The sequence below is a fragment of the Helianthus annuus genome, chromosome 12 (genome assembly GCF_002127325.2).
Source record: "Helianthus annuus cultivar XRQ/B chromosome 12, HanXRQr2.0-SUNRISE, whole genome shotgun sequence".
NCBI classification, from domain to species: Eukaryota; Viridiplantae; Streptophyta; class Magnoliopsida; order Asterales; family Asteraceae; genus Helianthus; species Helianthus annuus.
The window spans coordinates 145421783-145445182 of record NC_035444.2 but is presented as its reverse complement, the minus strand read 5'-3'; the positions used below and the strand labels follow the sequence as shown (position 1 = coordinate 145445182).

The 23400-nt window shown below is 36.5% G+C and overlaps 1 long non-coding RNA gene across 3 annotated transcripts; it reads left to right on the top strand.

Annotated features, from left to right (window-relative positions):
* The first annotated feature begins 9047 nt into the window (after positions 1-9047).
* On the top strand, positions 9048-12004 carry LOC110889565. 3 transcript variants are annotated; one of them, XR_002563659.2, is made up of 5 exons: positions 9048-9357; positions 9853-9894; positions 10336-10897; positions 11247-11428; positions 11738-12004. It is a non-coding gene; the product is annotated as an uncharacterized LOC110889565 (long non-coding RNA). The 3 variants fall into 3 exon arrangements; XR_002563658.2 differs by lacking the exon at positions 9853-9894; XR_004875055.1 differs by lacking the exon at positions 9853-9894 and having other exon boundaries at positions 10336-10936.
* Positions 12005-23400: the final 11396 nt, after the last annotated feature.

Genomic DNA, 23400 nt, shown 5'->3' with positions numbered 1-23400 from the left:
CACTGTTGGTCAACAGCAAACTGTAATACAACGCCAACAAGCTGGGATTGATCAACTTAAAGCTGAAAACGTCCGTTTGAAAGCTGCAGATGAAGAGAGAGAGAGAGAGAGGAGTAGTTCTATTCTTCGAAAGTTGGCAGAAGATCTTCAAGGAAGATGTGACTTCATGAAAGAATGGTACGAGTCACGAAAAACAATGATAGCCGAGGGAGTTAAGAAGATAACTGCTGGCTATGATTTTCTTCGAGGTCGGGTTGCTACTCTGTGGGATGATCGATGTAAGCAACAAGAAGTTATGAAGAAAAGGGATGATGATCCTAAAGATCAAGGGAATCCTGATCCTTCTACTACATCACATCAGCCGACAGCCGCTACATCTTCTGCAATTGTTGTTGTTCATCCGCCAACGATCGAATCTACTAAAGGAACCTCTTCTGGAACAGTTGAAGAAATACACCAGATTGAAGGTACATCTTCTGTTCCTAGCAGTGTTGATCTTGCATTGCAGGTTATTCATCCATTCACTGGGGAATTACTTGAAGAAGGTGAAATTATTGAGGATCTCTCACATCAGCAATTGATTACTCTAAACGCAATGAGAGATATTGATGACGCTGAGATTGATAAGATGCCTAGTGAGCCCGAATCTACTGATGTGGAAAACATTGAAGAAATTGTCTTTGAGGGAAATGAGAAGAAGTCCGCGTATGTGCGTCAAGATAGGACTGAATTCTCCCCTTTCGATGAAGAATGGCTAAAGGAGAATGTAGAAGTCATTGATGAGCATTTAAAGAACCGTGATACATCTGAAAATGCCACAGATGCGTTCTCCACGTGGCGACAACAGTTCTTATCGAAGGTTTCCAAGCCAGTGCCAGATGCTGCTCAAGTTGATTACTTAAGGTTCGAGAAAGCGAAGCCTAGTGGGCGAATCCTCTGTTGGATGTTCGTCAAGGAAATACATTGTGTCGCCATCAAACGGGACTTTGGTATTCAATACTTCCGGTCGTTGCTGAGTATTCTATCTTTGCCTTTTTATGATGTGGCAGCATTGACGAAGTTTGAGCTCATAAATCGCTCAAACTTTGATGGTGCAACTTTATTCGAGCGACTGATAAAGATGAACAAGAAGTCTGGCTGGAAAGACAAGTCCTACAAACCTCAGTTCCCTATTTATCAACAAATCAAGTTTACTCTTGATCCGGCAACCAACACTTGCAGATACAAGCTTCTTTATGAGCCAGCGAAAGTGGTAGATAAGATACCCTTGATGCCGATGAAGCAGGACTTTCTTGAAGAAATGAGGTTATGGTGTTATGACTCCGACACGCATGAGGCAGTGATTGGTTTTTATGGCGATCGTGAAAATTTCAGAATGTTGGATCCGATGTGGATCGTTAACATGTCCGCGTCCGACATTGACAAATTGTATAGGCATGACATTTTCTACGAAGACAAGGACGCGCATCAAGCGTTGAAATTTCAGCGCGTCGCTTGCTTCTGCTTCTACCGGGGAATTCATGCGGGCAGTTCGTGGTCCGAACAACACTGAAGATAGAAGATTTGAAGACCGAAGACGAGTAACAGATAAGGGGGAGTTTGTTGGTGCACCTTTTTTTGTCTGTAACTAGTCTTGTATTTACGATGTATTTAGTACGGTCTTTTGTCATTTATCGAGTCTGTATTTGCCGTCGACCAAGTCGGATATCCTCCTATCCGCTTGTGTCCGACTTGTTTGTCTCCTTTTGGTATGTAATGATAACACGAACCATGCATGTTGCATATAAGGGTAAATCTGTCAATGTTTGTGTTTGTTTATGGTTTGCTGCAACTGTATGTTTGCAGCAAACAGTTCACATTTTGCAGTCTTCGACGAAACGGACTGTTTCGTCGAACACATAACGACGAAACGGACTTTGGACATTTGATCTTGTTTCGTCGTGATCAGTGACGAAACAGACTTGTTTCGTCGTCTGATGGGCTTCTTATGGCCCAGTGTCTTGGCCCAGTTCCATTTCGTCGAGCCAATTTTGGTTTCGTCGATGTCTGGCCCAGCTGCTATATAAACACATTTTGTTTCGTTTCAGAAGGCAGAGATGAGAGAATACCCTTAAAGTTACTTTGTCAAAACTGTTTTTGTATCAGTTGTGATTCTTATCCCGTTTAATCAATAGATTGTGTTTCGTTGGTTAAACAGTGTTGTAACTTTCTTATATGTTTGATTTGGCATAGTTACGTGGATTCCGCACACGTGACTTTGTTTGCTATAAACAAGGATTTGGTTTTGTTATAGATCCTCCGATTTCGGGACCTACAGTGCTTGATTTGATTGTTGAGTTTTTGCTCAGATTGTGTCAGATCTAAAGTTTTCTTTTAAATTCTATGGGTTTTTGATTCTCTGAAGTTATTGATGATCTTGTGTGCAGTCACACTTGGGAAATAATTTCAGACTTGTGATTTTTCACTTGTGCGCACTTGTGGGAATCTTAGGCCTGTGTACATGTGGTTTATTGTTCATGAGAACTTATTGATCCGCGTACTTATTGATCCTGCGTACTTGTTTTCTTGAGACCTTGTCATTGAGACCTTGTTTTATTCCTGAGAACTTAGTCATGAGACTTTGTTAACTTTTTCATGAGACCTTGTTTTTCTTCTTGAGAACTTAGTCATTCATGAGACCTTGTTTCATTTCATGAGACCTTGTTTTATTCCTGAGAACTTAGTCATGAGACTTTGTTAACTTTTTCATGAGACCTTGTTTTTCTTTCTGAGAACTTAGTCATGAGACCTTGTTTTTATTCTAAGAACTTATTCACTCATGAGACCTTAACTTATTCATGAGTACTTATTTTTGGTCTCTGCACTTGTTTCATTATCATTCATCGGTGCTTATCACTTAGGGTCTCTAATAGTATCAGAACTTTTTTTTGATTTTGATCAGTACTTGTGATATTTGTTAAAGTTTCATAACTAAGTGTTCACAGTCTTTGAAACAAAGTCATAGTAAAGATGGCAAACAATTTGAACACCGTTGTTCAAAGTATTCGACACAACAACGAAGTTGGAAGCAGTGATAAACCTCCCGTATTGTTGAACGAGTTAGATTATCTGGAATGGAAAGGAAGATTTGAACGATACATCAAAGCGAAAGATTTAAAACTGTGGTTATGTATGACGTCAGGAATTGGAGGACAACCTGCTCGAACTTTGACAATTATAGGTTATCTTGCTTTAATTGATGACGAAAGAAAGTATTACGAATGCGAAGAAAAGGCAATGTCCTTGATTACGATGTCATTACCACAATCGATCTTACATACTTTCGGTAACAAAAACTCATCAAAGGAATTGTGGGACAGTTTGAGTGACAGATACGAAGGAAATGAGTTATTCAAGAAACGGAGACTTGAACGACTCAAAACTCAATTCGTAGTCTTTAAAGCTATGAAAGGTGAATCGTTGGATGATCTTGTAAACAGATTCTACCATTTGCTAAGTGAATTAGATCGAAGTCAACCAGGATTGTATACGGAGTTTGAAAAGGTGGAAAAATTTCTGAATTGTTTACCGAAACAATGGAATATGTATTCTACCTTAATCATAGAGAGTGCTCAATATGAAGAACTGACTCTTGATCAAGCAGTTCAGAAGATGAAAAGTTACGCATGGAACTTAGATGACCAAGACTCTGATTTTGAGAAGCTACAAGATCCAGCTTTGTACCGTGCAAAGCAAACTGAAACAGGAAGTAATTCAGGTGTTTCTTTCGTTTCAGAAACTTCTCAAGGAGATCATGCAAACCATAATGCCTTTGTCGTTGGTAGCAATAGTGGAATTACCATTGGTGGAATCCATATATCTTCTGGAACGTCATCGTCAAGTGCTAGGCCAAGCGAACCAAGCATGAGTGTTCCTAAAATCGACTCGCATAGTCTTATGCTCATAGAAGAAAATATGGCACTTCTTGCATCATTCATGATGGCATTCGAGAATTTAGCACTTGGTAAATTAGTTGAACCATCGACTCTCGATGAAGATCTTGATTAAATCGATCAAGATGAATTAGAAGAACTTGATTTGCAATTAAGTATGGTGTTATTGGTAAGAAGAGGGAAGAAATTTCTTCAGCGAACGGGAAAGAGTTTCATTGGTGGTAACACAAAGACACGAATGAGAATTGACATGACCAAAGTAAGGTGCTACAACAGTGGTATCAGAGCATGGTTACCGATTCAGAATGGTCTAACCGCCTTCCGAATCACCATTGCTCTTGATTTGATGTTTGTTTCTGCAAAAACATCATGGAGACGTGAATATTTTGTAAAAAAAAATTGAAGTTTTTGAAGATGTTCGTCATTTGAGAAGTCATCTTCTTTTCCAAGATTGTTTCAGATCTGTGTTTTGATCCAAAAAGGTATTGTGCGTACTTAATTTTGTGTTAGAAGTTTGGCTGTGCGTATTTGTTGTTCTGATGACTAGTGTGAAGTCACACTTGTGAGAACTTATTCATGATACCTTTTTTTCATGAGACCTTGTTTTTATTCATGAGAACTTATTATTCATGAGACCTTGTCATGAGAACTTATTCATGAGAACTTATTCATGAGACCTTGTTTTCATGAGACCTTGTTTTCATAAGACCTTATTCATGAGACCTTGTCATGAGAACTTATTCATGAGACCTTGTTTCATGAGACCTTGTTTCTTTTTTTCTTAGAACTTGTTTTTTCATCAGACCTTATTATTTTCATCAGAACTTGTTTTTTTTTTTTTTTTTTTTTTTTTTTTTTTTTTGTGTTCATCAGACCTTATGGTTTTTTTATACATCGTGTGACCTTAATCAATTGATAAGCCATCAGCACTTGTTAAAAGTTAGGGTCTGAATTTGTTCATCAGACCTTGTGGTTTCGTGCGTACTATATATATATATATATAAACAGGCATCAAACTTTGTTATTCTCAACAATTTCAAAACCCACAGTTTCGACATAACCCCAACGACGACACACCCAACGGTCTCCAAATCCTTCTAAATTTTGAATCTTTGTAATTGAAATTTCAGAGTATTTTCATCTTCAAGGGTTTGTGTGTTAGCAAAATTGGGGATTTTTGGTTGAACTTGATGAACTTAGTGTTTGATGGTACTTGTTCTCTTTTTGTGCGAGTTTAAGCGTTTGTCATGATTTCTTCATTCTCTTTCTGTTGTCTAAATTTTTTCACTCCTTTGATATCCGAATTTATGAGTTATATTCGGAATTTCCTTGCTTGATCTGAATGTCTTTGTATTCTGAAGTACTGTTTGGTTTTGGTTTATCTGATTCGCCGTTTCAAAAGCTTTCGAGTTTTACAAGTTCTGAACTTTCTAGAATTCCGGGTTACCAGGGGTACCAGTTTTTTAGTTAAGTTTCGAAGTTTGTGTAGTTCAGAGATTTCGATTTGTGCATATTTCAAGTTTTTCTAGCTATGTCGGGTTACCAGGGGTACCCGATGATTAGCAAAAGTCAGAATGTTATGTAATTTGGAAATTTGAAGTCAGTTTTGGATTACTGGAAAGTTACAGGGTACTTACGTTGTCCGGATCAAGTGAGAGGATGAGAAGTGGAAAGGGTGGTACACGGTGTTCTATTCAAGATTCTCGGAGTCCGGATTTGGTCCTTACTTGAGTTTTGGGACAATCTTAGACTATTATCGTGACTTGGTTGGACTTTGACAGATTGTGCATGAAAAGACTCGTGTGTGATGGAGTTTTGTCAAGTATGTTCGTGTTTTCAATCAAGTATGGATGTGATGAAGTTGGATTCTCGGTTGACGACTAGTTAAAGATTCAACCTAATTAGTTGTTGTTTAGAGTAGAGATGATTAGGTTCTTGTTCTCTCTTCCAAGATGATTGCTAGTCGGTTCTCGAAATATGTGGTGCTTCTTGATAAGGGGAAGATCGGAAATGAAGGCCACCGGGGGTTTTAGTGGATTCGTGAAAATAGGAGATTGATTCATGAAGATTCGTGACGAGATGAGATCATACATGAAGGGTTGCAGATTTTGATAAAGATGGTGGACGTACTTTTACAAAGTTCAGCTTGTTATTAACGTATCGAACCGAACTTCAAGTCTTTGTAAAGTTTGAAGTGATCAAGGTTGGGGTTTGGAAATCCAATGTCTCTTTCTGCTGCCGGTTAGGTTTGAAGATTATGGTTTCGAGCGATATTCTTACATTTGGTGGTAGGCTGGTTCGCGTTAACTTGAATGGATCTGGGTGATCAGCTTCGTGCAACCTCTCACAAACCCTAGCATTTCCTCAACAGTGTGTGCACATTTCTAGAGAGAGAGAGTGACTATGTGTTAGTGAGAGAAAGCTCGGTTTAGATCTTTGTGATCTAAACCAGTTTGTAGATGATGTATACTCTTTTGGTTTGTAAATCTGTGATGACTGATTCAATAATAAAGTGTTTCATCTTCTACATCTTTCTATCTTTCATGTTATGACTGTTCTTCATGTCTTGTATCAAGTGCAATGTTTGATGTTCGTCATCGATCCGGTGCTATAACACGTCTAATGCAAATATTTACTAAAAATAATTCCAAAATTTTGAGAAGAAAATTATTTGCTGTGGATAGTTTTTTCCCAAAGAAAAAAAAGACAATTTTCACAGCTTTTTTCATAAAATTTTAATCCTAAAAAAATCTGATAACATTCAAATAAAAAGAAGTTTACCATGCAAAAATCTGTATAGCATGAGTCACATACATTTCTATTATTTATACTCTTAAAAGAAAAAGTCGGTGGAAACTCCACCGACTTTGCATCCCCTCCTCCATACTTTTACGATGTTACATTTTTAGTCCCTTAGCTTTGATACCTTTAAACTTTCATAAAGTAGCAAATTTAGTCTCTAAACTACTACTTAATTTTATAAATACTTTGCTTTTGACACCCCAACTTTGTGATAGTTTTCTTTTCAGCTCCAACTTTGTTATAGTTTACTTCTTACCCTAAAACTTTATCAAATTTTATCTTTACCCTTTCTTAGCCCTTAAATTTACGAAATACAATTTTTAACCACTTAAATTTTATGAACTTTGTAAATGTCACTTTGACCCCCTCGAGAGTTTTTTCCTTGACTATATAAATTTGAGTTAATCGGGTCGCGTATAATACGTTATGGTTGTATGATATAAATTCGATTTACGTTACGTTTTGATTCAATCGCAATGCAACTATAGGATACGTTGAGTTCAATCAGATACGTCAAAACGTGCGTTTTCATTTAGTTAAAACGTCACATAACGCTTGGACTAATCCGTTCGATATTTGCGAAGTACCCGCACCGCAACACGCGCGGGTCTTATTACTAGTTCAAATTAAATTGCATGTATGAATCACATTATCCTTTTATAAATTATAACAAGACAAATAATTTTTTTATCATTTAGTTTTTTTCGTCATTTAGTATAAACTTTTTTATTTACAACCCATTTAGTTTAACTATTGTTTTTCTTTAATTTTACTTTAACAAATTACTTTTCTTCCCCATAAATAGTTTTTTTAACGAACATGTTAATACCGTTTTAGACATATTTTTTTTAACTTTTTTTTTCTTTGCTATAACGAGTCTGATAAATGTTTTTTTAGTTTAGTTTATTTTAACGAATGCGCCGATACTCTTTTTGTCACACCACCAAATTACCACCTGCGGGTTTCACCGCGAGGCCTGTGACGTACCAAGATCTAGCCACTAATCACGTTGAACTAATAGTAAAGTATTATTAAACGCAATTATCTTGTCCAACATGAATTGGGGTGTTTACCCACACATAATTTACCTACACATGTATATGTGTGGGTAGTTACATACACATGTTTGTATATGTGTAGGTAATAGTTGATGATATATTTTCATAATTATTAACACTTAATATATGTTGGTAATACATTTTAGCCACACTTGGTGTTGGTGGGAAAATTTCCCCTCCAAAATTGCCTACATATGTAGCAAATTTTCATCATGTGTAGCTAAATTATTTACACATATGTAAAAAACTAATATATATGTAGGTAAATGATTATGTTTACCAACACATAAGAATATGAAAAAAAAATGTAGATAAACTAAGTTAATATATACTTTTTTTTAAATGACTTGGCAAATTAAATACCTACACATGATTAAATATGTACAATATGTGTGGATATTACATACCTATAAAGTAAGTAAATATATATTTTTTAGATGATGTGATAAAACAAATATTTACACATATTTAAAAATGTATAATATGTGTTGATATTGAATACGTATAAAATAAATAATTAAATCTTTTTTTTTAAGATGACGTGGCAAAAAAATATCTACACATATTTAGAAATGTACAATATGTGTAGATATTGGACACATAAAAAATAAATTATGAGGGCTCCAAGCTCCATCTAAAGCTCAAGCTCGGTTCGTTGGTAGTTTTTCAAGCTCCGAATCGGATCGTATTTAACATAATACGTATACATATATATTCATATATAGTGTAGTTTGATAAATAGTAAATATATATATATATATATATATATATATATATATATATATATATATATATTCTATCTATAGTATATATATAATGCATATCCGAAAGGCAGAAATGGTCATTTGCCACGTTTTCAATATTTACAACCATTCAAGCCATGTGTACAACTGTTTAAAGGATATGAATGCTTCTGATATAAGACTATGGGGTATGGGGCGGGGGGTTGGGTAAAACGCCCAAGTTACCATCCCGGGTGGGCTTGGGTTTCGGCGTGGCCCCTTGGACGGGGGTTTCAGCCCGGGCGTTGGGCGAGCCTAGCGGTCTTCGGTGGCCGGCTCTCATTGGCTGGGTTGGCTAGGCTATAGGTGACTAGACTTTTTTTTTTTAATTCTGTGTGTATTTTTATAATAATTGAAAAAAAATTATAACACGTGGCCAACCCAGACGGGCTAGCCACGCCCCACCATACCGACACAACATGCAACTGACTAGTGGTGCTCATTCCAATCTCTCTTTTTCTCTGGATCTGGAACCAAAGTTTCAAAATTCAAATAATCGCGATATCTCAAATCTCTCTTTTTCTCTGGATCTTGAGCCCTACGCTCCTCCATATCTCCAATATCCTCCATCCGTTCCCCTTCCCCATGCGCACAAAGATGAAATCAGATGATGAACAACCAGAGATGAAGAACAAAGATCGATGAAACTGAAAACACGCAGTCATGAACACCGTTTTGAAGAAACCCTAACTCACACACTCTCTCTCTAAAACTCACACAATATTTCAACCTCTGCGGTACTTCAATTCTCATTCGCGTTCATCCAATTTCATCTACAGTAAGGTATAATTCATTGATTTTGTTCTAATTTCAGCCTAGGGATTATACGATGTTAATTTTTCATTTTTTAACTGTAGATCTCAGTTTAGTTCATGTTTTGCTATAGCAATTGTAAGTATTTTGTTTACGAAGCTTATGTTTACCGATTGGATTTCAGTTTTCACGATGCGTAGGGCTTATTGTTAGGTTGAGCTTGTTGATTGTTTGATGTTTCTGGTTTGTTTATGTAGTTATAGATCTTACTTTACTTGTGGACTGATGTTTTAGGTTTAGGTATACTGATTTGTTTAATTTATTGTTTGGTATTTGAGTCGTGAGGTGCGTCATGTGTTTTTAGTTATGAGATATATTGATATTCTTTTGTTTATAGGTCTATTTGTATTGGTAGGGGAGATTTTAGTTGAGTTTGTTTGATCGCTATTTGTGAATATGAAAACTTTTATGTCATTAATTTTTAAAAGAAGGATTAAAATATCTGCAATTATTTGATGTTTACAGTTATCTGATTTAAAGTGGGGAAGTGGTTGAGATGGTAATAAGGTGAGTAACTAAAATATTGTATTCTGGATAAAATTTTCTCGGTTGTAATAGTTGATTAGCAGGTTCAAAATTATTTTGAATATATGTTATTAAGCGTTGTGGTACTATTGCTTGTAGAATATTCTGATACAAGTTTGTAAATAGTAGTACCAGTAATATAAACATTTAGTACTGCCACACTGTTTTCGATTTGTTACTCATGCTGTCATGGTTTATGAGATGATTTTTCTAGTTGTTGTCAACATGATAACTATCTTACGAGTATGCTGTTAAAGAGTGTTAGTTGGTATTTTTAGATGCTTTCTCTTGCCAACATAACGACTATCTTACGAGTACTGGGAACCTTAATGATTTTGTATAGACTATGAGTCTGAAACTATGTGTCAAGACATGTTTGCTGAATGTGTAAAAAATGATTTCTTTTATTGTGTTTTTGAGTAGGAAAAAATGGCTGTCGAGATTATGCAATTCTTGTTAGCTGCTCAACCAGCTGATACAAAGGTTCGAACTGACGCAGAGGGCAAGCTTTGACAATTCCAACTCCAAGAGCAAAACTTTCCTGGATTTCTTCTCTCTTTATCACTTGAGCTCTCAAATGATGGGAAGCCTTTGGAGTCTCGTAGATTGGCTGGTATTGTGCTTAAGAACTCATTGGATGCTGAAGACGCTACCACAAAGGAACACTTGGTGCAACAGTGGATGTCAAATGACGCGTCTTTCAGATCCCAAGTCAAAGGCCTGCTGTTAAATACTCTCGGTTCATCTGTTCTCGAAGCTGGTCACACTGCTGCTCAACTCATCGCCAAAATCGCTTCGATAGAAATTCCAAGAAAAGAATGGCCTGAACTTATCGCTTCTTTGCTTGGAAACATGATCCAACAAGATAAGCCGGCATCATTGAAACAAGCAACTTTAGAGGCACTTGGGTATGTATGTGAAGAGATATCCCACAACGATCTTGTGCAAGATGAGGTTAATTCTGTCCTCACTGCTGTGGTGCAAGGTATGAATGTTACCGAACAGAGCTCTATCTATTATTCAGGTTAGGGCACATATATTACGGTTAATAGTAATATGTAATTATTGTTCTTTCATTAAAGTTTAGTGAACTCTCCTTGAGTTGTAGCTGTGACATATACTTGGTCAATATCCATTTTCTTGATTCAATTGGTCTTTCAGTTAATTTAAGTGTTGGGTGTATTTAGATGTTCTTTTAGTAATCAATATGGGCTAAGAAAATAAAGAAAATGTTCATGTTGACTGTAACTATATATCAGTATTACTCCAAACAAAAGTATTTTATGATGGGTCTTTTTTTCGGATTAGCTTATAATTGTAAATACATATATCAGGACATTTGGAAGATCTGATCAGCCCCACACACATTTTCTTTATGTCTTTCTTCGGCTCAATGTTCAGACAGCTCTTCGTCTGCCAGACTTGATTCCTTTAACCGTTTGAATTGATCTGCAGTCATTGAATGGAGTTAATAAGGTTGTGTTTGTAAATCAGAAGTTGAGAGTTTGAACAAAAGGTATGAGTTCTATCTGCTGATTTCTTTTTTTTTAATTAACCTCTTTTAAATTAAGTTTTACTGATAAAATAATATCAGTATTACTAGATTAATGACAAGCTTGCAATTCTTTTTTCGGAGTCTATTTTTAAATTGCATCTTGTCATCAGACATGTCTGGATCTGTTTTTCCTTAAAAAAGCAATTATTTTTTGCAAATGCCTTTTACGAAGTCAGATCTGGGCATCATGCCTGCTCGGTAACGGGCCAAAGTTATTGTTCAGAGTGGGCCGACATATGTTTTCTCTAACTGAAGTACATGTTGTCAAAGGCATTGTAAGGATGCTTGAAAAGGCAAGTTCCAAGAGGTAGTGAGCTGGTGATGGTATTCCGGATGCGGGATGACACGACTGGGGTTTTGGTAATAGCTGCGACATTAGACGATTGGCTAAAGTATATTTTAATGCATTTAAATTTCTAAATATATTTATAATTGTATTCAATGCATTAAATACTTGTAAGACCCAACCCAGTTTATTCTGCCTTGCACTGATAAAGTGCTTGTTTTAAGCTGAACCGGTTTTGATATTTATTGGTACAGTTATATAGTTTTGGTGGAAACGGTTCACCTTTTCTTGGTAGCAGGTTTTTAAGTCAACTCCAAGGCTACATATCAACAACCACTGGATGAACGGTGTAACACCCCCCCCCCCAAAATCCCACCTGCGGAAAACCCCGCGAGGCGTGTTACGCATCAGAGTTCGAGCCACCAATCACATTGAACCAATGGTAAATACTTAATTAAAACATAATATCAAATCCCAAAATGTTGTGTAGCGGAAGCATATAAATATCGTTTAGCAAATGTGTCATAATAATACTTAAAACCAATGTATCAAATGTAAATTAATCCAAGAGCCTCGATCCATGACCACTCCAGCACTCCCAGATAGCAAGTCCATGTTCCAAACGTTAATGACCTACAAGCATGCAAACAAGTGTGTCAGACTACGCTGGTGAGTTCAAGGTGTTGCTTACATGTGAAGTTACCAGATATTAGTTAAATCAACTCGTTGTTTGGTTCAGATGTCGTTGTTAACTTGATTATTGTACCATATGCAGCGTCAAGGATGGGAATGCCTAACCCCAATGCCCATAACTAGGCATTGGTCAAAGTCAAGGTATCAAACAACCTTGGCAAGCTGTAGGAGGTCTTATATCCGCGTTGTATTCACATGTTGTCCCAGTAATTAGTTCACGCCCGTCCTTACGGCCCGGTGTGAGGGTGCCAAACCTAATAGCGCTATCAACTAATTACCCCATTGCCTTACAGGCAATCCGGTAGATGATTGTTTCTATGTTCCAGTTGTTTACCCCAAGTTTCCCTTCCAAATGTTTACCAGTTGTCCCAAACCACTGGGACGCATGCTTGAGAAAATGCAATGAACTCACCTGGGGTTGCTCGGTATGTTACACGAAAAGATTCAGTTAAGCTACAATGTGATCAACCACGTCCTAGCATGTTTACCATACAAGTCAGGTTGGGTTCAAGTAAGCACGTGTAGGTTTCACACAAGTTAACACATAAAGAACACACATGGACCATACACTAACAACGTTCAACAGTTATAACGTATTCTCGAATTGGGATCGCACAAGTCCAAAACCTATTGGCCCAAGTAAAATAACACAAGCAAATCCAAATAACATTCTCGGCCCAATCAGATAACACACAAGTATCTTGTGCGACCCAATTTGGGTTGTGCGTTCCGACTAACCCAGCCCAACTACACACCCGGCCCAACAGTTAGCAAACATAACCCTTGTGCGGTCCAGTAACCTTGTGCGACCGTGGGTGCTTTGTGCGACAGAGACATCTTGTGCGACTGACCAAGATATCTTGTGCGATCTCTTGTACGTGTGACCTTGTGCGACCAGGAAGTTTGGGCTGCCCGGCCCAACAACACAACATAACAACTTGTGCGACTCGCTAGTTCTTGTGCGATTAGGAAGCTTGTGCGGTCGACTAGCTTATGCGTTTGGGCTTCTTGTGCGATCAAGACCCCTTGTGCGGTTGGTTTATATATTCCGGATTTTATGCAAATCAATTTAATCAGTTTCCTTATTTTATGATAATCAATCAACAAGTTTCCATCTATCCGATTAGCATACTATCGATCAAACAAGATTTTTATTATGAATTTCATATGAACCCTAACCGGCTTAATCAAGAACAAACATCATAATCATTCAAATCATATTAACATATAGCCGAGAATATCACATAACCCGATTCACTTTGTACATTATTAAGCTACAATCCGAATCATATAACATAACCGCTGATTAACACCTATCTCCAGCCGATTCATATGATCATTAAATCAATCATACACATGTGGCCGATTATCAAGAACACTATCAACTAGCATCATAGTTCACCATGTTAACAAGAGTACTATCATCAACAATCATGAAATCGAAACATGTAATCATACATCATTTATAAACACATATCATAAGGCACTAACCGGTTGAAAAGAGAATGAGATTGATCCGAGTACAAGGGCTTCGAAAGGTGGTTGCCGTCGGGTTCGTGAGGGAGGGAGAGAGCTAGGGTTGCAACTTGTGTTTTTGTGTAACAAATGAGAAACAACCTCCTAAGGTTGTGTGTATGTACGTATAAGAGAAGTGGGCCGAAACCCCTAATGGGCTGCCCATTGGTTCCGGTTACAAGGAATACGGCCCAAATGGCCTTGTGCGTTCAAGTAAGTGTTGTGCGTTCGAGAGTCTTGTGCGGTCGGGTCACTTGTATAAACATACATTCACATAAAATAAACATAACATTCAACCAACATAGTTCACGTGAGCACGTAACGTTACACAAAGTGGGTTTAAATTACGAGTTGTCACAAACGGTATGCACAACAACCATCCGTATTATGTTTTACCTCTAATGGGTCAAATTAAACCATCCGTACTTTTTATTTAGATAAAGGTAGTCATGTAGACAAGTTTCTTGTGTTTGCAGATTCCTACAATGATATGACAACAGCCTCATGTTTCTCACTACTAATGTTTGTCGTATTTAAGATTAGTCCGTTATCACATTCTACTTTCGTATATCATATTAACATTTTCTTCTAAAATCAGATTGAACTGGTCAAGTGCATCAAACAGACTGAATTTAAAGCAAATTATATTTAAAATACATAAAACCTTTCAAAAGCTAGATCACCACTATTATAACCTACTTCTTAAATCACGTTAACCTTTTCCTGTAAAACTAATGAACTGAAAAGACTAAAAAAGGTGTTTGCAAAAGACTAAATCATATTAACTTTCTTAAATCATAGTGATTATTAATTTTCTTAATGTTATATTGTTTGAGCCATTAATATCTCACCATTTTTTGCTGGCTTGTCCCATTTTGTGTGCTACTAGGTGTAGTTATTCTCTGGTATGCATCAACTTCTATTCAACGGGTAAAGTAGGGATGAGCTCGGTATCGACTGATACCGGAATCGAATGTACCGAACCGAAAATCCTCAAAAGTAGGTACCGGTACCGAGTATACCCGGTATGGTTCGGTACCGGTATTTGAGGGTAAAAACCGGTACCAAACCGGTACCGAAAATGTGAATAGTCGATACCGAAAATGTACCCGGTTCGGTAAATTCGGTACTGGAACCAGTACCAGTACCAGGTACCATTTGCTCATCCCTAGGTTGAAGGGTGTTTTAGACAGTTGAGCTCTCTCTAGTTAAGCATTTTTTGTTTCTTTAGGGATTGTGTGTTTCTATCTGATTTAACTGGAAACTACCTACACAAGGTTGTGATGGGAACTAGACTGGCATTTGGATTCCTCATGGTAAGATTATATTTTTTTTTATATTTCAGTTTATTCATTGTGCCTATAAATACTAGATGATCTCAGTTTTTTTTTATAAGTTAGAACATCGCCACATTATTAGAATTTTACACTCTATAGTAGAAATGGAACTCTACATAACAAATGATTTACTTCAAAAGCATCAAGTTAAACTAACACCTACACTTCTGTTTGATATGTTCATTTATGTCAAAACTTAGAAGACCAACAGTCCTAGAGGTGGCTTTTCAATACCATTTACTTACCGAAATGTCTATTGATTCTATGGGTTTTATCCCTAACATGCTAAATGGGTTAAATGGATTGAAGCATACAATCTACTTTTCGTTTTAATTCGTCAAACTTTGTATTTGGTAACCAAGCTAGTCTACTTTGACCCATATCGAAAATTTTCTGAGGAGGTAATAAGCCACAAATTTCTATTAATGTTGTTTGATTGATTTTGTAGGTGAAACTCTTGAAGTGAAAAACTCAATCCTAGAGACCAATTAGAATGGTGATGAGAGACAAGTCCAGGAGCCACCGACTTCACGAGCCAAGCAAAACATGATCATCGCCAGCTGCCACCATTCTCCAAATCTAGAAAGGTTATTTGGGAGTTTATCACATCAAGTGGAGAAAAATTGACAATTAGAAGTGTGCAATTGAAGTTGATTATGAAACATATTGTTGAATAGACCCGTGTCAATTGTAAACAGGTGATTTTGTTTATATTCAGAGTTTTATTTTTCATATTACTATGGCAAAGTACCCGTCCACAGGACTGTATAGAACTAGTACTTTTATTTGGTTGTTTGTTTGTAAGATTTATGTTTATTAGTTTAATTAAGAATCTTAATTTGTTCACCTATGTTTCCATATTGCTTTGGTATTTGTTTGTACATATTGAATATTTTTATCTACATATAGAGTGGTTAATGTCTACACATTAAAATATATTTACCAACACATCAATGTATTTTTTCAACACAAATTAAGATCAATACCTACACATCTTCAACATTTACCTACACATAATATTACTTTTACCTACACATAAGATTACTTCTACCCACACATATATTCATGCCACGTCATCTGCCACGTCGGTTGCCACGTCAGATGTCTCCTACACAAATTGTTGTACTTTTAACAACATATATAAATGGCTTTTAGCCACACATATATGTGTAGGTATAGCTTGCTATATGCCTACATATAACATATGTGTGGGTAATCACCTATATCCACAGTCATGAGCCTACACATCATTACACTTATTTTATATGTAGGTAAAGAAAACAACCAACACATTATATGCTTTTTCCCACATATACTTTGTGTTGATAAAGAACCAAATTTCTTGTATAATTCCAAATAACATTTCAACATAACATGTGTTTAGCAGAAGCGATAGTAACTTTTTCAACAAAATCAAAACTAAATCATTTTAAATTGCATAATGTTAATCGTTTGCATCAAGTAACACGCCCCATGACACTCCTCGCTCCTCAGACTGCAAGTTCTAAAGCGTGATGTATCTAACAACCTGCAAGCATGCAGAAAAAGTGTGTCAACATAAAGTTGGCGAGTTCAGAGTTTGTTTAACGAAAATCATGTAAGTGTTTAGTTTAAAGACATGTTACGAATAATAAATTCGGTACCGATTGACTGTTCTGGTTTTTGATGCCCTTGTCAATGTCTATCATCATTTATCAAGGTGTTTAACGCAATTAGTTCACACCCGGTTCCCAGCATGGTGTGAGGTTTGTCAGGCCTAATAGCGCTATCAACTAATACCCCGTTGCCTCCCAGGAAACTAGCTCGATATGTAAGTAGGGACTTTCGTGATAGAGTTTGAGTTTATTAACCAACATCGAATTTAAACTACAACATATAGGAAAAGTATTCCTCCCATGAATAATAGTTTAAAAAGTATTCTTCCCAGGTATAGTAGTTTGGGAAGTGTTCCTCCCAGAAATAGTAGTTTGTTTGTCCCCCCCCCCCACCGGACGCATGCTTGTAAAAGAGTAGTGAACTCACATTAGTTTGCACGGTATGTTTAACGTGCCTCTACGTTAAAAGAGTGTTAGGTCTGTTACACGCGACCTAATGTATAGTAAATGTAAGTACGTACGTGTGCAGGGTTATGCATTACCCTAATGTCCAAACAACATTGTTCCATGGGATCAGGTTTACGAATTAACATAGTAACACACAACATTCACAGTGGTTTCCTCTTAGTTGGTGGTATGTTAACTCAGGTAATTGTAATCTTGATAAACCCTGATGTGTTGTTTTATTGATAAATTCACACCTCAAACATTGTAAAGAAAGCTCAGAACAATTAACAAGCATTGCTTACAACTATTTAGAATATATATATATATATATGTGTGTGTACACGAAACTCAGACCCAACTAAAGAAGTTCGGACCCTTCATGATGTAAACCCGGACAATCATATACATGATTAATAATCTCGGACATTTATTATTTTTATAAATAACCTTTACACACACTTAAGCTCGTACTAACTTACACTTATAAATCCGGACAACATTTTCTATGACAACATTTTCTATTACTCGGACTCCTTTCCTTTATCATAAACCCAGAAGAAAAGAACATGTGGTATGTTCAGACCAAACCAAATAAACTCAGATCAGGCTTATGTGCCCTCCTAAATTCGGAACTATGAGATATCCAAATAAACTCGGATTGTGTGGGATAAACTTTGACCATTCATGTTTGTTATAGAAACTCGGATCTCTTCTTTATTTACTTCTCAAGTTCGGACCTACTACAATAGATATAAGGTTGGAACAATTTCATTTCCTAAACTCGGAGACCATGTTTCCCACTAAAATTCGAAACATATAATGTACCCTACCTTTGGATTTTTAATAAAACTCGAATGCCTATGTAAACCCTAAACTCAATTGCATTGTATATAAAAACTTGGACATCCTTAATAACACCCATATTTAAACCCGGACTCCCACAACCCACTAAACCCTGCCCATTCCAACTTCCACTAAATCCAGACCCTTTAACCTTAATACCCCAGCCCCCTTATTATCATAAACTCGGAATACCACAACCATAGTAAGTTCGAATCCCATATTGATTGCCAAACTCAAACCCAACAAGAGAGTAACTCGGAACCTTTTCTTAACTACACGAGTTCGGATTCCCTTTAATTACTAAACTCGGACCATATCAACACTACCAAGTTCTGATTGTTATTTCAATTGACAAGTTTGGACAATACATTACATATGTAAACTCTGACTCCCTATTTTACGATGCATTAATAAAGCCTGACCACTACATGATCATTCAATATTAAACCCTGAAAATAAATCATGAACATCATATAAAAATCCTGAACATCATGTTAAAATAATAAACCCTGAAAATAAATCCTGAACATCATATTCATTCAATAATAAACCCTAGACGCACAGAATCAAACACAAATCACAGTTTTCTTTTCAATGTAACAGTTATAGTACAAGATCAAAACCCTCATCAACAATATTACAAATCAAAACATCAGTTTAACAATTCTATCACATCAATGGCATCCCTAATATTGACAACCAGTTACACATTCATTCACAAACACACATTCGGTCATTCAAGTATGAACAAGTAAACACAGGGCCATTGTTTGGATTATTAGGGTTTACAAGAATATCAATCAACATATGACATAAACACTTACCTCAGATTCAATCTAGTGTTTGTTCTTGATGGATTGAAAGATCAAGGATTGGTGATTGTGTGTGAAAGCCAGGAATGATTGAAGATGCTTAGAGAATGACTAGAGGCTGCCATATAGTGATTTGTGAAGGATGTTTAAGGTTTTGTGCTTTATTATAACTTCCCAAATATTCATAACACACCCTTAATTATCTAATTTTTACATAAAGCACACAACATCTAATAATTTACAATCAAAGCATGTAATTCATGTATTTACAACGCAAGTTTGGTGTAAACCATTCGTTTTTAATCAGTATCCGTGTTAGTCGTCAATGTTCGAGAGTTAACATGTATGAGTTCTGCTAATTCCCCGAACTGCCAATGTATTGAGTTCCGGTAATTCCCCGAATTACCAACGTATTGAGTTCCGATAATTCCCCGAATTACCAATGTAGACTCATTTAACTATTCCTAGTTAAATGCAGTGCTATGAATGTATGTCTAAGTTAACTGTGGTTAGGTTAAAGCATTAACCTGAAATTGCGGGTTGGCACATCATCCCAAACTTGAAACAAATTTCGTCCCGAATTTTGATAAGCAGTCACAGAGAAGTGAAAAGATAAGTTAAGATGACTGTGGGTTTTCCTCTGGCACCACATCATCACCAACTTGAAAGGGAATTTCATCCTGAAATTCACTAATCGTACTAGTGTTAGGTTCAGCGGGTTTGAATAAGTGAGGATACTTGAGCATCATCTGATCCTCGCGTTCCCACGGGAACTCCGGACCACGCTTTGAGTTCCTACGAACTCTCACGATAGATATTCGACTGTGTTTATGGACGTTAACTTCCCGGTCCATGATTTCAACAGGTTCTTCGATAAATTGCAACTTGTCATCGATTTTCATTTCCAAGTTCATCAGGCAACTCAAGTTTGTAGGCTACCTTACCCATTCTTTCCAAAATTCTTGAACGGTCCAACATAACGTGGATTGAGCTTGCCTCGTTTTTGAAAACGAACCACACCATCCCAGGGTGAGACTTTCAATAGAACACGGTCGCCCACGGCGAATTCCAAGGGTTTCCTACGCTTGTCAGCAAAGCTTTTCTGGTGTAACACCTCGTAAATTCATGTTCAATAATATATCGACATGTGTCATGAAAGATAAGTGTGTATAAATCCGGATCAAGTTAACAAATGTAAGGTAGGATTAAAAATATCAACATGTTTAATTAAACCTCTGAATGACCTATTTATAAATCCCAAACCTTAATTTGATTTATAAACATCTGAAATATATGACCAGATCCGGTTACCAATGATGGTAATTAATCTAAGACTCAAAGAAATGGATTCAATGAATAATTACGACAAATGTTACATGCATGACTCTTTCAAAAGAATCCAAAACAAACACAAGTGCATGGCAAGGCTTTCATAGCTTTTCAGAACTGATCAAGTGGTCCGCCTTTTGATGATTTAGACTTTGGATTCGAGTACAAAAGATTGCATGGTCAAAGCTTAAAAGTTGCAAAATTTTTGTCTTCTGACCATCGGTTACGGACCGTATGAGGTTCACCATACGGTCCGCAAGGACTGCATCTGGGCGATACAATTCAAGGTCGGTTACGGACCGCATCCACCTGGACTTACGGTCCGTAAGAGGTGCTTACGGACCGCAAGGGTTTATGCTTACGTTCCGTAAGACTGTCGCTGGCAGCAGAAAATGGACAACTGCCTGTTTAGCCTGTTACACCACCTTAAAGAGGTGGTTTTTGAAATACTGGAGCATGGCCAATAGTTTTGCATGCATAGGGACACCTGGGAACATCATACAACACTAATAGACTTGTTTGGCAAGATCTTGTGAGATTAAACTCACTATCTAAGCTCCCCTTGTTGCAACACTTAAGCACATCATTTGAAAACCTTCACAACTCAACTTCTGGAGATTGCTGGAGCTCAAAGACATTTTCTAGAAGTCATTAGTCATGCTTAGGACCTTTGTAAGTGTCCTTAACCTTCCTTAATTCAGTTTTGCTTAGTTAATTAGCTTAAAGTCAAACCGTCGTAATTAAGGTTTGACTTCGTAATTAATCATAGTTTGTCCAGTCAAATTTCAAATTGAAAGTACCTATGAGTTGGTAATTATGCGGGAAATAAACCCTTAAAAGGGCACCCTCTGATTCCCACTCTAACTAGGTCAATTGTCGGGTCAAAGCTAATCTTAAAAAGTCAACAGAAAGCTTATTTTTAAATAAATGCATAATTAACAATGTAGAAGCCATGCAACCTATTTTATCACTAATATAACTTGGTAATTAATGTAAGAACATGTCTAAACATGTTCAACTCGACAATTTTCAGTTTTGGCTCGGTTCGGAACCGAAAGTCGCATAAATTGACTTTTGCTTTGACTTTCAGTTCTGACCCATTAGAGCATAGTTTAGAAATGCCTTAGAGCTTTATTAGGACCAGGTTTCATGTTAGTATAACCCTCTGTGATTATACAACTTGGTTCATTAGTTATCCGATTTACATGCATGTTTCCGTTAAATGCTTATATGTTGACTATTATGCCCATATGACCTTAAAACGTGATTTTTGAAAATGTAAAAGAAAAGAAACCTTCATTTCTGATTTATAGACTTGTCCCCAAAATTTAACATCAGTTTGAGGTCTAGATTAGGAGTTATGCCCATTAGCGTAATTAGAAAGCTTTTTATTAATTAAATGGCATAATTAGCGTATAGCCTATCTAAACCCAATTTTTGATACCAAGCTTTTCACCCACTGATGTAAAATAATATTTTGGGATTTTTGAAGATTTTTATTTATTTTAGGTTGAGCATAACATAGAGTTCTAAGCTTGATTCGGTTATTGTCGGTTTTGGCCCTTTTGGCTTATAAAATGAGTTTTTGAAATCATTTTGATACCAAACCTTTTTGCTACTGATTTTATATGATAAATACATTATTTTAAGCCTTCTGGAATAATAAAAATACCAGCTTTTCTTATAAAATCCGGAAATCGCTTAAAACCGCCTTTTTACGCGTTTTTAACGCATAGTATGTATTAAAACTATTTTAAACATATAATTTTGATGCCTACTGATATTTTCAGTAAATTTTTATATTTTAACAGTAAGCTAAAGTTTTAAACTCAGATTTCCAGTTTTGACCTTTTAGGCTTATTTGAAATTACCAAAATGCCCCCATGGTGCATAGTTTAGTTATAAATGATAAATTTCACGTATATGTAATACCCTAATGTTATAACATATTAAATTAAGTATTTTTACTGATTATATCAGACCTGTAACTCAGATTAATATTTAAACTCTTTTATAACCTTTAAAATGACCAAAATACCCCTACGGGGTGTAATTTGTGTTTAAATTCGTTTTGGGCATAATAGAAGATATCTTACTGATGTCACAACATATTTAAGGCATATTAACTTAGGAAACCTGTATATGACCCTTATGGTTACCCGTTACGCATTTTTCGCGTACGGTTCGGTTTAAGTAACTAGTTTGCATAAATTGACCGAAACGGGTCAAACCTTATCATTTTTGTCTCAAAATCCAGAATGTGTTTAGTTTACCCATATTATACAAGTTTTCAAACTTGTTGGGTCTAAATCACATTCTATTCCGGTCTTTGCTCATTCATGCGTTTGAACCGTATCCTCCTTTAAATGTAACCGGTCTAAGTTTAGGCTTAATTAAAGACCCGTTAGGAATCTAATAGGTTATTATAAACCTTCGTTCCAGAATAGGAGACCCGGTAAAAGCTATGTGCACTTGCTGTTTGTGATTATTACTTGCAAAGGTAAATACTTTTAACTTATTTTCCCTTATACGGGCTTGGGGTACGGTATATAAAATACCGCTTGGTCGGGCATTGAATATTTAATCCTATGAAGGTTAGTTTATTGAAATGACCCGTTTAAATTGTTTTGTTTGCTTAAAGCCTTTGGGGGGTTAATGACCATGTCCCGGATATCCTTGGCATCATTTCATAGAAATGGCCAAGACCTTAGCACGCGGGTGTAGGCGTACACCCGCCAGTGCATTTATAAATAAAGAGATATATCCACCGGTTTCGAGAATAACTCGCCGCGGGACTAAATCATGTGGTGTGTCAATTAATCTTTAACCCGGTATTCAACCCAGGCTACTGAACGTATAACGAACGTGTAATTCTTTTACAAGTTTATATATAAATAATTATCCCAAGTTATAAAAAGTTTTGTGCCATGTGCATTCAAATCAATTTTCTTAAACGTTTTCAAAATGAGTCAGTTAAATTGTATTTACCAGTGTAAACTGACGTATTTTCCCAAAAAGGCTAAGTGCAGGTACTAATCGGAATAGGCTGGCCTCTCCTAGCATCACATAAAAATCT